Raw genomic sequence first — 15,662 nt, 5'->3', positions numbered from 1 at the left:
AGTGCCAAGTCATTAAATCTCTTAATATCTCTTCATGGAATCACAACCACAATTTTGGGTACAAAACCCACAGCTTGGGTACTCTTACCCACAGAGTCCATGTGTGTCCAAATCCTGCACAACCTTGTACCTTAGTGTTTGGAGTAACTCCCAAACTATAAATCTCAACAAAGGATGGTAAGGTTGAGCAAGCAAGCACATACCGTTCAACAAATCAACCATTGTGCTAATAGACAACACTATTGCATACATACCCTTCAACAAATCAACCATTGTGCTAATAGACAACACTATTGCCCTGTGGCCCCTAGGATTTTAGGTGTTCAATATGTTTAAATATGCTTAAATTCCTCTACAAAAAGAATTATTTCTCTTATGACAACATTAATTGCATTATTCCTAGTAGAATTACTTCTAATTTAGAAAATTTATATATTTTGCGATATAGCATGGAATATAAATGGACTGTACTTAAGTTGGATGACAAATTCCTGCCTTCAATTCTCTAGTTTAACTTTTATTAGAATGCTAATAGTTTATTGTGTATCCATTTCAGATGGGTGATTCCAGTGAGCACGGATATGTGAAATACAATATGGATTATCCCCCTGTATATAACAAAACTCAAAGACATGTATGTTTCATATTATGATTGATTATTACATTCAACTCTCTAATATAATTTTTATAATGATTCTAATATTTTATTACATATTTTTTGTAGATGGCTTGTTTTTGTGAGCAGAAGTAAATGGAATACAAAATAGTGTCAATCGTTATATAACAAGTTCTTTAGGAGGTATGTTTCCTATTATAAATAATTATCGGTTTTGAAATATGCTTATCATTACTATCTATGTTTGTATTTTAACCTTATTCACCCCACATTTTTTCTTTTCAGCAGAGGAGAGGACACTGCAATAGAAATAATGTTTAAGGAGGGAGTTTCCAAGTTTTTATTTGTTGTTGTCCTTATATTTTGTTTTTGTCAAGTTTGAGAGTGACCAGGCCTTGTGTTGTTCTCGTTTTATCATTTCTTGTAGTTTGGTGTTGGTTTTGTTTTTAGGGAGAGAAAATGAAAGAAATGAGATGGAGGTTATCGTTCATAAATGAAGGTGAGTTACCTTAACTCTACGCAATGCACTTCACTCACAATTATCTTTTCCTCATTCGTGACTCTATTTGCTTGCTTTTCAATTTATTTTATGTGTTATATGTGGTCTCAAATCAATTTATATTGATTTTCTTTGTGTAGTGAAGGAATACAGTTCTATAGTCTATGAAGGTCAAGTGGCGAAAAGACCTTAGAGATTCTACAAATGCATCGCAAATGATTGGTGAGCCATATTGTTTTCCAACATAATAATATTGTGCTTTAATCCACCGTAATATATGTCGTTTGCACAATGATTTATCCTTTTGTCATGGCTTCAAGGTAGTATGATCTTGTTAATGGGTGTGAGGTTTGATATTTTTTGAAAACTTTGATACAAAATAAGGAGAAAAGTTATACCTGGGTTCACACTTCAGAGCTTATTGTTCATGGTTGTTGTTGCTATAACATTAGTGAAGAGCGAGTAGGTATGAGTATGATTAATTTATCTCTTTGTATATTTTTCATTCAATTTTTCTTGTGGTTTATTCATGATTTCATATACAAAATTACTTTGTGCAGTAAGTGACTACAGTCATAGTGTCTCGAATGGTCGAGTGGAGAAGATACTTTAAGCAATGCTAATGCAGCATAGAGGATGGGTCAGTTGTAATCTTCCAATAAAATAGTATTTTTATTATTTGTTTGCACTACTATTTCTCCTTCGAGCATGGTTGTTGGGTTGTATTACTCAATTAGTTGATTGACATATACATCACATGGTATCTTTAAATTTGCATTTTATTTGTTCCACATGACAGACACCCCCACAACGCATGACCTATAGTAGAGGTGGGTAATGTTGAGCGAGCAAGCATACCGACCCTTCAACCAATCAACCATCGTGCTAACATACAACACGATCAACTTGTGGAACCTATGGTATGAAAGCATTGTTTGTTTTATTCCTAGTAGAAGTACATTTGCTTTAGAAAATCTCTATTTTTGTGATAATTTATATTTTTTTGTGATATAGCATGGAATATAAATGGACGCGAAGTTGCAAGCCAAGTTCATGCCTCCAAACTCTCTAGTTTAACTTTTATTAGGAACTTAATCTTTTATTGTGTATCTATTGCAGAATACTTGTCTGGTGAGCATGAACACATGAAATACAAAATGACCTCTCTTTTTATATAACAAACTCAAAGAGGTGTGTTTCTTATTATGGTTAATAATTGCATTCAAATCTCTAGCTTAATTTATATAACAATTCTAAGATCTTATTTTGTATCTTCTGTAGATGACTTGTTCTGATCAGCATGAGGAAGTGGAATACAAGAGAGAGTGTTCATTGTTATAAAACAAACTCTAGGGAAGGTTTGTTTCCTATTATGAATAATTATTGGTTTTGAAATATGCTTACCATTACTGACTGTTTGTGTTTTAACCTTATTCAGTGACTTCTTTTCCTTCTAGCAGAGGAGGGCACATTACAGGAGAGGTGATGTGCAAAGCGTATGTTTGCATTTTTTTTTGTTCTTATTTGCATGTTTTGTTTTGTTGAGTTTGAGCATGGCCATGCTTTGTGTTGTAATTGTTTTTCTTTGTTTCATCTTTTTTTTTCTCGTTTTTTGTACTTCTATCCTGGTTTCGTTTATTGGGTTTGTTGTACTCGTTTTCCTTTTTTTTTTGGTTCATGTTCTTTGTAATTTGGTCTTGGTTTCATTTGTTGGGCGTGGAAAAGGAAACGGAGGAAGCAAACAAGAAAAGTCGAGGTTATTGTTCGTAAAGGAGGGTGAGTCAACATACCTATATGAAATGCGCTTCAATTAAAATTATGTTTTGCTAATTTGTGGCTCCATTAGTTTGCTATTCAATTTATTATATGCTTTATCTATGCTCTCAGAATCAACTATATTGATCTTCTTTATGTAGTGAAGAGCTACAATTGTACAATCTACAAAGGTGAAGTGGTGAAGATGCCTTAGACATTCTACAAATGTTGTAGAGGATGGGTGAGATACTCTACAAATTGTAAGTGATTTATTCTATTCGCTTCTATAATATTACCCAAGGGAGGGCAAGTATGTGTATGTTTAATACATCGCTTTGTGTATTTGGTATTAAATCTCGTGGTGTATTCATGATCTCATATATAATATTACTTTGTTTAGTGAGTGACTACAATTGTAGTGTCTTGGAGGGTCGAGGGGAGAAGATAGGCAATGTAGATGCAGCGCAAAGGATGGGTGAGTGATGTTGTTTTCCAACAAAATATTGTTATTATTGTTTGTACCAAGGATCGTGGCCCTCATACAATCACTGATATAGGAAATACAAACTAGGGTTTGATGTCAGTCCTTTATTAACCAATATACCGTGAGAAAAACAACACTTCACCTACTCGCTGATGTAGCGTTCCATAACTTCATCTGCCTCTATCAATGAATCTTGCTCCTTTAAGTCATTGAACATGGCTGACCAATTGCCCTCTAGCTGATCATTAGTCCATGAAACGAATCAACACATAGGGTATTCTTGTGAGTTTTTTGCAACTTCGTTTGTAAACAACTCCTAGACTGACCACTGCTTTTATTCAGCTCTTTGGGACCTCTTCCCATTATTGTCTTCTTATGTTGCTCCAATGAAGATCTTAGGGCATGGAGAGCTACCCATTATGATTGTTAAAAATCTTTCTCCAACAATCAACTTAGTGATGATTCATAAGCCTACTTGGTTGGTCTCATTTATCTAAGAAAAAATCCCTTGGGCTTTTTCAAGTCTGCCCTTCTTACAACTGTCAAAGTTCTTCTTGTCAAACTGATCTAGGGTTGTAAGGACACCTTCTGCTCCCCTCCAAACATTGCTTTAAACGCCATTCAAACTATGTCAAAATTAGGAAAACCATCTACTAGCAAACAACATCAATAAGAGAGGACATACATACCTTGTCTTACAACCTCCTGCTGCTCACCTTGACCTCAACTATTTTGCAATTTTTGAGCTTTGGTTAGGGCACATGTCAGCCCTAAATACTGATCCAAAACTTGTGTTTTCCCTAACTTTAGACATGTTCTAACTGCGGTATCCCTTGTTGTGATTTCGGCCTAGGTTAGGAGTCCTAATAGGCCTCTCTGTCCTCCCCAAAAGATATGTTCTCCACCTTCAATCAACCCAAAGAACCAGCGGGCTGAAACATAGAGAAAACCCTCAAATATGAACGAAATCTGCCAAAAATTCACCTCTTAGCCCTCGGTTTGTTGCCTATCAATGTTGGCCCTCAAAACAATTTCAAGAAGACACAAAAATGCTCTTTATCCACTTCGTTTGAGCTTCGTCTGATTTGTGGCTAGTTGAGAGGTATATTCTTTGATATGTCGCTCATTGGATGTGTGAAATTAGGTCTCTCCTCTCACATACTTATATTTTTCGCTTAGTGTGACATCTAGCCCTTAAATAAGGGTCTGTTTAACTAAGGCCGACTTGATCTTTAAGACAATTCACCCACTCAAAACATATAAAAATTCATTTCTCTACAATGACAAGGGCTCTCTTAGTGGTTGAAGCGACCCCTTGCTCCTCTAAGTGTGCTCTATCATGTCCAAGTGCAAAGTCATTAAATCTCCTCATGGATTCACACCCGCAACTTTGGGTGCAAAGCCCACTGCTTGGGTACTCTTGCCCACAAATCCCATGTGGGTGCAAATCCTTAACAACCCTGTACCCTAGAGTCTGGAGTACCCCCCAAGCTACAAATCTCAACACTCCTTAGCGAGGGAGGTACTTCCAACACTAGGAAGTTACTCGTCACCATCTACAGAACCTGAAGATCTGAAACTTCCATAGGTTCGCTCCCTCTTAAGCTAGACTCCTTCTGAGTCTACATGGTCTCCACTGACTCAAACTATTATTGATCTCGTGTCCTACAAGGTCAGTTCGAGCTACGGTCAAGCACGGGCCACCATCACTACAACTTTGTCCTGCGAGCACTCATACTCTCGGGTGAAACACAACACATGCACATCCCTCCAATATCAGATATGCAACATCACGATCCAATGAAGAAACTAGCCTGCCATCGTCCATGTCTTCAACTGAACCCTCTGCCCCATGATCTAGACAATCTCAACTCTCTCTAAGTTGCTTCGTTGTGCACACTTTGATTCACTGAATCCTCCTCCTTTATCGCATTAAACACGACTCACGAAGTGCCCTTTAGCTAATCATTAGTCCATCATTGAATCAACACATAGTGTCTTATTGTGAGTTGTTCACAACTTCGTTTGTGGACAATTCCTAAACTGCCCATTACTGCTCCTCATCTCTTTGGGACTTCTTTCCACTATCGCCTTCCTGTGCTGCACCAACTAAGACAATCTTAGGGAATGAAGGGTTGCCCACTCTGATTGTTGAAAGTCCTTCTCCAACAATCAACTTAGAGATGATTCATAAGCTTACTAGGTTGCCCTTATTTCTCAAAGAACCAAACCCCTAGGCTTCTCAAAGTCTGCCCATCTTATAATAGTCGAATTCCTTGTCAAATTGATTTAGGGTTGCAAGGACACCTTCTGCTACCCTTCAAATGCCCTTCAAACTCTGTCCAAACAAGGAAAACCATCCACTAGCAACAACATCAGTACAAGAAGACAAACATACCTTGTTCTACAACCTCCCACTGCTCCTCTTGACCTCGGCTTTTGTGCATTTTCTGAGTTATGGTTAGGGCACATGTCAGCCTTAAATTCTTCTCCAAACCTTGTGTTTTCCCTCACTTCGGGCCTCTTCTAACTATGTTATCCCCTGCTGTGATTGCCGCCAACGTTAGGCCTCTTACTAGGCCTCTCGACCTTCCCTAATATATATGTCATTCACCTGCAATCAACCCAGAGAACTTGCGGCTTGAAATACAAAGAAAAACATCCTCAAACGTCCACAAAATACTCCCATGATTCACCACTTAGCGCTCGTCTTGTTGCCTATCAATATTGTCCCAAAAACAGTCTCAAGAAGACACAAAAATGCTCCTTCTCTACTTCCCTTGAGCTTCTTCTGATCTGCAACTAGTTCAGAGGTATATTATTTGATGTGTTGCTCCTTGGATGGGTGGAATGATGTCTCTCCTCTCCCAAATTTATATCTTTCTCTTAGGCTGACATCTAGCCTTTCATGAAGGGTTTCTTTAACAAAGTCAGACTTGATCTTTAAGACATTTCACCCACTCAAAACATATAAAAATTCATTTCTCCATAATGACAAGGTCTCTCTTGGTGGTTGAAGCAACCCCTTTCTCCTTTAAGGGTGCTCTATCATGTCGAAGTGACAATTCATCAAATCTCTTCATGGACTCACAACCACAATTTTGGGTGTAAAATTCACAGCTTGGGTACTCTTGCCCACCAAGTCCATGTGTGTCCAAATCCTCCACAACCTTGTACCTTAGGGTTTGGAGTACCTCCCAAGCTACAAATCTCAACAAAGGATGGTAAGGCTGAGCAAGCGAGCATACATACCCTTCAAAAAATCGACCATTGTGCTAATAGACAACACTATTGCCCTGTGGCCCCTAGGATTTTAGGTGTTCAATATGTTTAAATATGCTTAAATCCCTCTACAAAAAGAATTATTTCTCTTATGACAACATTAATTGCATTATTCCTAGTAGAATTACTTCTAATTTAGAAAATTTATATTTTGCGATATAGCATGGAATATAAAAGGACTATACTTAAGTTGGATGACAAATTCTTGCCTTCAATTCTCTAGTTTAACTTTGGTCATGCCTTGTGTTGTACTCGTTTTCTCATTTCTTGTTGTTTGGTCTTGGTTTTGTTTGTAGGGAGAGAAAATGAAAGAAATGAGATGGAGGTGAATCACCTTAACTATATGCAATGCATTTCACTCACAATTACCTTTTCCTCATTCGTGACTCTATTTGCTTCTTTTCAATTTATTATATGTGTTATATGTGATCTCATATCAATTTATATTGATTTTCTTCGTGTAGTGAACGACTACAGTTCTATAGTCTATGAAGGTCAAGTGGCGAAAAGACCTTAGAGATTCTACAAACGCATCGCAAACGATTGGTGAGCCATATTTTTTTCCAACATAATAATATTGTGCTTTAATCCACCATAATATATGTCGTTTGCATGATGATTTATCCTTTTGTCATGGCTTCAAGGTAGTATGATCTTGTTAATGGGTGTGAGGTTTGAGATTTTTTGAAAACTTTGATACAAAATAAAGAGAAAAGTTATACCTGGGTTCACCTTTTCAGGGCTTATTGTTCATGGTTGTTGTTGCTATAACATTAGTGAAGAGCGAGTAGGTATTTGTATGATTAATTTATCTCTCTATATATTTTTTATTCAATTTCTTTTGTGGTTTATTCATGATTTCATATAAAAAATTATTTTGTGCAGTAAGTGACTACAATCGTAGTGTCTGGGATGGTCGAGTGGAGAAGATAGTTTAAGCAATGCTAATGCAACATAGAGGATGGGTGAGTCGTAGTTTTGCAATAAAATAGTATTTTTATTATTTCTTTGCACTACTATTTCTCCTTCGAGCATGGTTCTTAGGTTGTATTACTAAATTAGTTGATATACATATACATCACATGGTATCTTTAAATTTGCATTTTATTTGCTCCACATGACACAAACACCCCCCACAGTGCATGCCTTATAGTAGAGGAGGGTAATGTTGAGCGAGCAAGCATATCAACCCTTCAACCAATCAACCATCGTGCTAACATACAATACTATTGCCTTGTGGACCCTATGGTATAAAAGCATTGTTTGTATTATTCTTAGTAGATGTACATCTACTTTAGAAAATTAATATTTTTTTTGATAATTTATATTTTTTTGTGATATAGCATGGAATATAACTCGACTCGAAGTTGCAAGCCAAGTTTATGCCTCCAATATCTCTAGTTTAACCTTTATTTGAAATTTAATATTTTATTGTGTATTTATTGCAGAAACATTGTCCAGTGAGCATGAACACATGAAATACAAAATGGCCTCTCTTTTTATATAACAAACTCAAAGAGAGGTGTGTTTCTTATTATGATTAATAATTGCGTTCAAATCTCTAGCTTAATTTATATAACAATTCTAAGATCTTATTTTGTATCTTCTGTAGATGACTTGTTCTGATCAGCATGAGAAAGTGGAATACAAAAGAGAGTGTTCATTGTTATAAAACAAACTCTAGGTAAGGTTTGTTTCCTATTATGAATAATTATTGGTTTTGAAATATGCTTACCATTACTGACTGTGTGTGTTTTAACCTTATTCAGTGACTTCTTTTCCTTCTAGCGGAGGAGGGCACATTACAGGAGAGGTGATGTGCAGAGGGGATGTTTGCATTTTTTTTGTTCTTATTTGCATGTTTTGTTTTGTTGAGTTTGAGCATGGCCATGCTTTGTGTTGTAATTGTTTTTCTTTGTTTCATCTTTTTTTTCTCGTTTTTTGTACTTCTATCTTGGTTTCGTTTATTGGGTTTGTTGTACTCGTTTTCCTTTTTTTTGGTTCATGTTCTTTGTAATTCTGTCTCGGTTTCATTTGTTGGGTGTGGAAAAGGAAACGAAGGAAGCAAACAAGAAAAGTCGAGGTTATTGTTCATAAATGAGGGTGAGTCAATATACCTATATGCAATGCGCTTCAATTTAAAGTATATTTTGCTAATTTGTGGCTCAATTTTTTTGCTATCCAATTTATTATATGCGTTATCTATTCTCTCGGAATCAACTATATTGATCTTCTTTATGTAGTGAAGAGCTACAATTGTACAATCTACAAAGGTGAAGTGGTGAAGATGCCTTAGACATTCTACAAATGTGGTAGAGGATGGGCGAGACATTCTACAAATTGTAAGTGATTTATTCTATTCGCTTCTATAATATTACCCAAGGGAGGGCAGGTATGTGTATGTTTAATACATCGCTTTGTGTATTTGGTACTAAATCTCGTGGTTTATTCATGATCTCATATATAATATTACTTTGTGTAGGGAGTGACTACAATTGTAGTGTCTTGGAGGGTCGATGGGAGAAGAGAGGCAATGTAGATGCATCGCAAAGGATGGGTGAGTGATGTTGTTTTCCATCAAAATATTGTTTTTATTGTTTGCTTACTTGAAGTTTTTTCCTTCTTGCGTGGTTCTCGGGTAGTACCACTTAGTGGTTTGACATATACTTCAAATGGTATGTTTAAATTTATATGATTTCTTGCTCCACATCACACGCACACCCCGACACAATGTGGCATAGAGATGAAGATGTTGATTTTCCATGGCACTAGAGTATCTAGGTTAGGGTATTTGAATCTATGACACGACCAACTCAAATGTCACAACAAACTACTTTGCACAGTGGAATAATTACAACAATAAATTAATATGTACATAAATAGGGAACTTTTTACCATTTATCAACAATCCAACTTCATTATATTAACAAATTGTAGTAGAACTGTCTAGGCCTCCTCTACCAAGGATCATGCGCCTCATACAATCACTGATACAGGAAATACAAACTAGGGATTTGATATCAGTCCTTCATTAACCAATCTACTATGGAAAAAATACACTTCACCTACTAACTGATGTAGTGTTCCACAACTTCATCTGCCTCTATCAATGAATCTTGCTCCTTTAAATCATTGAACATGGCTCACCAATTGCCTTCTAGCTAATCATTAGTCCATCAAATGAATCAACACATAGGGTCTTCTTGTGAGTTGTTTACAACTCCGTTTGTATACAACTCGTAGGCTGCCCATTGCTTCTATTAAACTCTTTGGGACCTCTTCCCATTATTGCCTTCTTGTATTGCAACAATGAAGATCTTAGGGCATGGAGAGCTACCCATTATGACTGTCGAAAATATTTTTCCAACAATCAACTTAGTGATGATTCATAGGCCTGCTTGGTTGCCCTTATTTCTCCAAGAATCAAACTCCTAGGCTTCTCAAAGTCTGACCTTCTTATAGCTGTCAAAGTTCTTGTTGTCAAAAAGATCTAGGGTTGTAAGGACACCGTCTGCTCCCCTGCAAACAATCCTTTAGACGCCATTCAAACTCTATCCAAACTGGAAAACCATCTACTAACAAAAAAATCAATAAGAATTGACAGACATACCTTGTTGTACAACCACCTGCTGCTCACCTTGACCTCGACTTTTTTGCAATTTCTGAGCTTTGATTAGGGCACATGTCAGTCCTAAATTCTGATACAAAACTTGTGTTTTCCGTCACTTCGGACATCTTCTAACTGTGGTGTCCCTTGTTCTGATTTCGACCTAGGTTAGGCGTCCTAATAGGCCTCTTTGCCCTCCCCAGAAGATATGTTCTTACCTTCAATCAACCCAGAGAACTAGCGGCATGAAACACAAAGAAAACCCTCAAATATGAACGAAATCTGCCAAATGTTCACCTCTTAGCCTTAGGTTTTGTGCCTAGCAATCTTGGCCCTCAAAACAGTTTCAAAAAGACACAAAAATGCTCCTTATCCACTTCGTTTGAGCTCCGTCTGATCTGCGACTAGTTCAGAGCTATATTCTTTGATATGTCGCTCATTGGATGTGTGAAATGAGGTATCTCCTCTCACATACTTATATTTTTCGCTTAGGGTGACTTCAAGCCCTTAAAGGAGGGTCTCTTTAACTAAGGCCGACTTGATCTTTAAGACAATTCACCCACTCCTAACGTATAAAAATTTCATTTCTCTACAATGACAAGGGCGCTCTTAGTGGTTGAAGTGACCCCTTGCTCCTCTAAGTGTGTTCTATCATGTCGAAGTGCAAAGCCATTAAATATCCTCATGGATTCACACCCAAAACTTTGGGTGCAAAGCCCACCGCTTGGGTACTCTTCCCCACAAAGCCCATGTGGTTCCAAATCCTCAACAACCTTGTACCCTAGAGTCTAGAGTACCCCCCAAGCTACAAATCTCAACACTCCTCCTTAGCGACGAAGGTACTTCCAACACTAGGAAGTTACTCGTCACCATCTACAGAACCTGAAGATCTGAAGCTTCCATAGGGTCACTCCCTCTTAAGCTAGACTCCTTCTGAGTCTACATGGTCTCCACTGGCTCACATTGCTATTGATCTCGTTTCCTACAAGGTCTGTCCGAGCTACGGTCAAACACGGGCCACCATCACTACAACTCAATCCTGCAAGCACTCATACTCCCAGGTCAAACACAACACGTGCACATCCCTCCAATATCGGATATGCAACATCACGATCCGATGAAGAAACTAGCCTGCCACCATCCTGTCTATCACACGAAGCAATCTTGTCCATGCCAATCTCATATATGCTAAAGTACTCCTCGAGTTGTCCCGACGATCCATGGCAAGTCAAAGGAAGTCCATGATCAACAACTTGCCATACAACAAATTGTTGTTCACTAGGCTCACTACCAATCCACGAGAACTCCAAGCCAATCTCATTGCCAAGCTAGTCAAGACCACACCTCCATGTCTTCAACTGAATCCTCTGCCCCATGATCTAGACAATCTCAGCTCTCTCTAAGTTGCTTTGTCGTGCGAACTCTGATTCACTTAATCTTGCTCCTTTAGGGCACTAAAGACGACTCACCAAGTGCCCTTTAGTTGATCATTAGTCCATCATTGAATCAACACATAGTGTCTTATTGTGAGTTGTTCACAACTTCGTTTGTGGACAATTCCTAAACTCCTCACTGCTGCTCTTCATCTTTGGGACTTCTTTCCACTATTTCCTTCTTGTGCTGCTCCAACGAAGACAATCTTAGGGCATGGAGGGTTGCCCACTCTGACTGTTAAAAGTCCTTCGCCAACAATCAACTTAGGGATTATTCATAAGCCTACTTGGTTGCCCTTATTTCTCCAAGTACCAAACCCCTAGGCTTCTCAAAGACTGCCCTTCTTATAGTAGTCGAATTCATTGTCAAACTGATCTAGGGTTCCAAGGACACCTTCTTCTACCCTTCAAACCGTCTTTCAGATGCCCTTCAAACTCTGACCAAACAAGGACAACCATCCACTAGCAACAACATTAATACAAGAGGACAAACATACCTTGTTCTGCAACCTCCTGCTGCTCGCCTTCACCTCGGCTTTTGTGCATTTAGTATTTTCTAAGTTGTGGTTAGGGCACATGTCAACCCTAAATTCTTCTCCAAACCTTGTGTTTTCCCTCACTTCTGGCCTCTTCTAACTATGCTATCCCCTGCTTTGATTGCCGCCTATGCTAGGCCTCTTACTAGGCCTCTCGGCCTTCCCTAATATATATGTCATTGACCTGCAATCAACCCAGAGAACCTGCAACCCGAAATACAGAGAAAAACCTCCTCAAATGTCCACAAAATCTTCCCATAATTCCCCTCTTAGCCCTCGGCCTGTTGCCTATCAATATCGGCCAAAAAAAAGTCTCAAGAACACACAAAATACTCCTTCTCTACTTCCCTTGAGCTCCTTCTGATCTGCAACTAGTTCAGAGGTATATTCTTTGATGTGTTGCTCCTTGGATGGGTGGAATGATGTCTCTCCTCTCACATATTTATATCTTTCTCTTAGGCTGACATCTAGCCTTTCATGAAGGGTCTCTTTAACAAAGTCAAAATTGATCTTTAAGACATTTCACCCACTCAAAACATATAAAAATTCATTTCTCCACAATGACAAGGACTCTCTTGGTGGTTGAAGCAACCCCATTCTCCTTTAAGGGTGCTCTATCATGTCCAAGTGCCAAGTCATCAAATCTCTTCATATCTCTTCATGGACTCACAACCACAATTTTGGGTGCAAAACCCACAACTTGGGTACTCTTGTCCACAGAGTCCATGTGTGTCCAAATCCTCCACAACCTTGTACCTTAGGGTTTGGAGTACCTCCCAAACTACAAATCTCAACAAAGGATGGTAATGTTGAGCAAGCAAGCATACATACCCTTCGACAAATCAACCATTGTGCTAATAGACAACACTATTGCATATATACCCTTCAAGAAATCAACCATTGTGCTAATAGACAACACTATTGCCCTGTGGCCCCTAGGATTTTAGGTGTTCAATACGTTTAAATATGCTTAAATCCCTCTACAAAAGGAATTATTTCTCTTATGACAACATTAATTGCATTATTCCTAATAGAATTACTTCTAATTTAGAAAATTTATGTATTTCGCGATATAGCGTGGAATATAAATGGATTGTACTTAAGTTGGATGACAAATTCCTGCCTTCAGTTCTCTAGCTTAACTTTTGTTAGAATGCTAATAGTTTATTGTGTATCCATTTCAGATGGGTGATTCCAGTGAGCGCGGATATGTGAAATACAATATGGATTATCCCCCTATATATAACAAAACTCAAAGGCATGTATGTTTCATATTATAATTGATTATTATATTCAACTCTCTAATATAATTTTTATAATGATTCTAATATTTTATTACATATTTTTTGTAGATGGCTTGTTTTTGTGAGCAGAAGTAAATGGAATACAAAATAGTGTCAATCGTTATATAACAAGTTATTTAGGAGGTATGTTTCCTATTATAAATAATTATCGGTTTTGAAATAAGCTTATCATTACTATCTATGTTTGTATTTTAACCTTATTCATCCCACTTTTTTTCTTTTTAGTAGAGGAGAGGACACTGTTTCTTTAGGAGGTATGTTTCCAAGTTTAAATAATTATCGGTTTTGAAATATGCTTATCATTACTATCTATGTTTGTATTTCAACCTTATTCACCCCACTTTTTTTCTTTACAGCAGAGGAGAGGACACTGCAATAGAAATAATGTGAAGGGGGGAGTTTCCAAGTTTTTGTTTGTTGTTGTCTACATATTTTGTTTTTGTCGAGTTTGAGAGTGACCAGGCCTTGTGTTGTTCTCGTTTTCTCATTTCTTGTAGTTTGGTGTTGGTTTTGTTTGTAGGGAGAGAAAATGAAAGAAATGAGATGGAGGTTATCGTTCATAAATGAAGGTGAGTCACCTTAACTCTACGCAATGCACTTCACTCACAATTATCTTTTCCTCATTCGTGACTCTATTTGCTTCCTTTTCAATTTATTTTATGTGTTATATGTGGTCTCAAATCAATTTATATTGATTTTCTTTGTGTAGTGAACGACTACAGTTCTATAGTATATGAAGGTCAAGTGGCGAAAAGAACTTAGAGATTCTACAAACGCATCGCAAATGATTGGTGAGCCATATTTTTTTCCAACATAATAATATTGCGCTTTAATCCACTGTAATATATGTCATTTGCACGATGATTTATCCTTTTGTCATGGCTTCAATGTAGTATGATCTTGTTAATGGGTGTGATGTTTGATATTTTTTGAAAACTTTGATACAAAATAAGGAGAAAAGTTATACCTGGGTTCACACTTTCAGGGCTTATTGTTCATGGTTGTTGTTCCTATAAGATTAGTGAAGAGCGAGTAGGTATATGTATGATTAATTTATGTCTTTGTATATTTTTCATTCAATTTTTCCTGTGGTTTATTGATGATTTCATATACAAAATTACTTTGTGCAGTAAGTGACTACAATCCTAGTGTCTGGGATGGTCGAGTGGAGAAGATAGTTTAAGCGATGCTAATGCAGCATAGAGGATGGGTCAGTCGTAATCTTCCAACAAAATAGTATTTTTATTATTTGTTTGAACTACTATTTGTCCTTCGAGCATGCTTGTTGGGTTGTATTACTCAATTAGTTGATTAACATATACATCACATGGTATCTTTAAATTTGCATTTTATTTGCTCCACATGACTGACACCCCCACAATGCATGACCTATAGTAGAGGTGGGTAATGCTGAGCGAGCAAGCATACCAACCCTTCAACCAATCAACCATCGTGCTAACATACAACATGATCGCCTTGTGGACCCTATGGTGTGAAAGCATTGTTTGTATTATTCCTAGTAGAAGTACATATGCTTTAGAAAATTTATATTTTTGTGATATAGCATGGAATATAACTGGACGTGAAGTTGCAAGACAAGTTCATGCCTCCAAACTCTCTAGTTTAACTTTTATTAGAAATTTAATATTTTATTGTGTATTGATTGCAGAATACTTGTCCAGTGAGCATGAACACATGACATACAAAATGACCTCTCTTTTTATTTAACAAACTTAAAGAGGTGTGTTTCTTATTATGGTTGATAATTGCATTCAAATCTCTAGCTTAATATATATAACAATTCTAAGATCTTATTTTGTATCTTCTGTAGATGACTTGTTCTGATCAGGATGAGGAAGTGGAATACAAAAGAGAGGGTTCATTGTTATAAAACAAACTCTAGGGAAGGTATGTTTCCTATTATGAATAATTATTGGTTTTGAAATATGCTTACCAATACTGACTGTGTGTGTTTTAACCTTATTCAATGACTTCTTTTCCTTCTAGCAGAGGAGGGCACATTACAGGAGAGGTGATGAGCAAAGGGGATATTTGCATTTTTTTTTTTGGTTCTTATTTGCATGTTTTGTTTTGTTGAGTTTGAGCATGGCCATGCTTTGTGTTGTAATTGTTTTTCTTTGTTTCA

The 15,662-nt window shown here is 37.2% G+C and overlaps 2 long non-coding RNA genes across 2 annotated transcripts; both read left to right on the top strand.

Annotated features, from left to right (window-relative positions):
* Nucleotides 1-1,673: 1,673 nt before the first annotated feature.
* Nucleotides 1,674-2,877, top strand: LOC149196220 (uncharacterized). Its single transcript, XR_016254108.1, has 4 exons — nucleotides 1,674-1,755; nucleotides 1,915-2,035; nucleotides 2,235-2,306; nucleotides 2,397-2,877. It is a non-coding gene; the product is annotated as an uncharacterized LOC149196220 (long non-coding RNA).
* A 5,206-nt stretch (nucleotides 2,878-8,083) lies between these two features.
* On the top strand, nucleotides 8,084-9,222 carry LOC149196219 (uncharacterized). Its single transcript, XR_016254107.1, has 4 exons — nucleotides 8,084-8,158; nucleotides 8,249-8,739; nucleotides 8,880-8,978; nucleotides 9,119-9,222. It is a non-coding gene; the product is annotated as an uncharacterized LOC149196219 (long non-coding RNA).
* The last annotated feature ends 6,440 nt before the right edge of the window (nucleotides 9,223-15,662 follow it).

Source organism: Pinus tabuliformis, chromosome 2_2 (genome assembly GCF_031772625.1).
Source record: "Pinus tabuliformis cultivar Carrire ecotype Pingquan chromosome 2_2, CPIR1, whole genome shotgun sequence".
Taxonomy (NCBI): Eukaryota; Viridiplantae; Streptophyta; class Pinopsida; order Pinales; family Pinaceae; genus Pinus; species Pinus tabuliformis.
The sequence above is the reverse complement of the archived record's forward strand: the minus strand, read 5'-3'. Positions and strand labels throughout refer to the sequence as shown.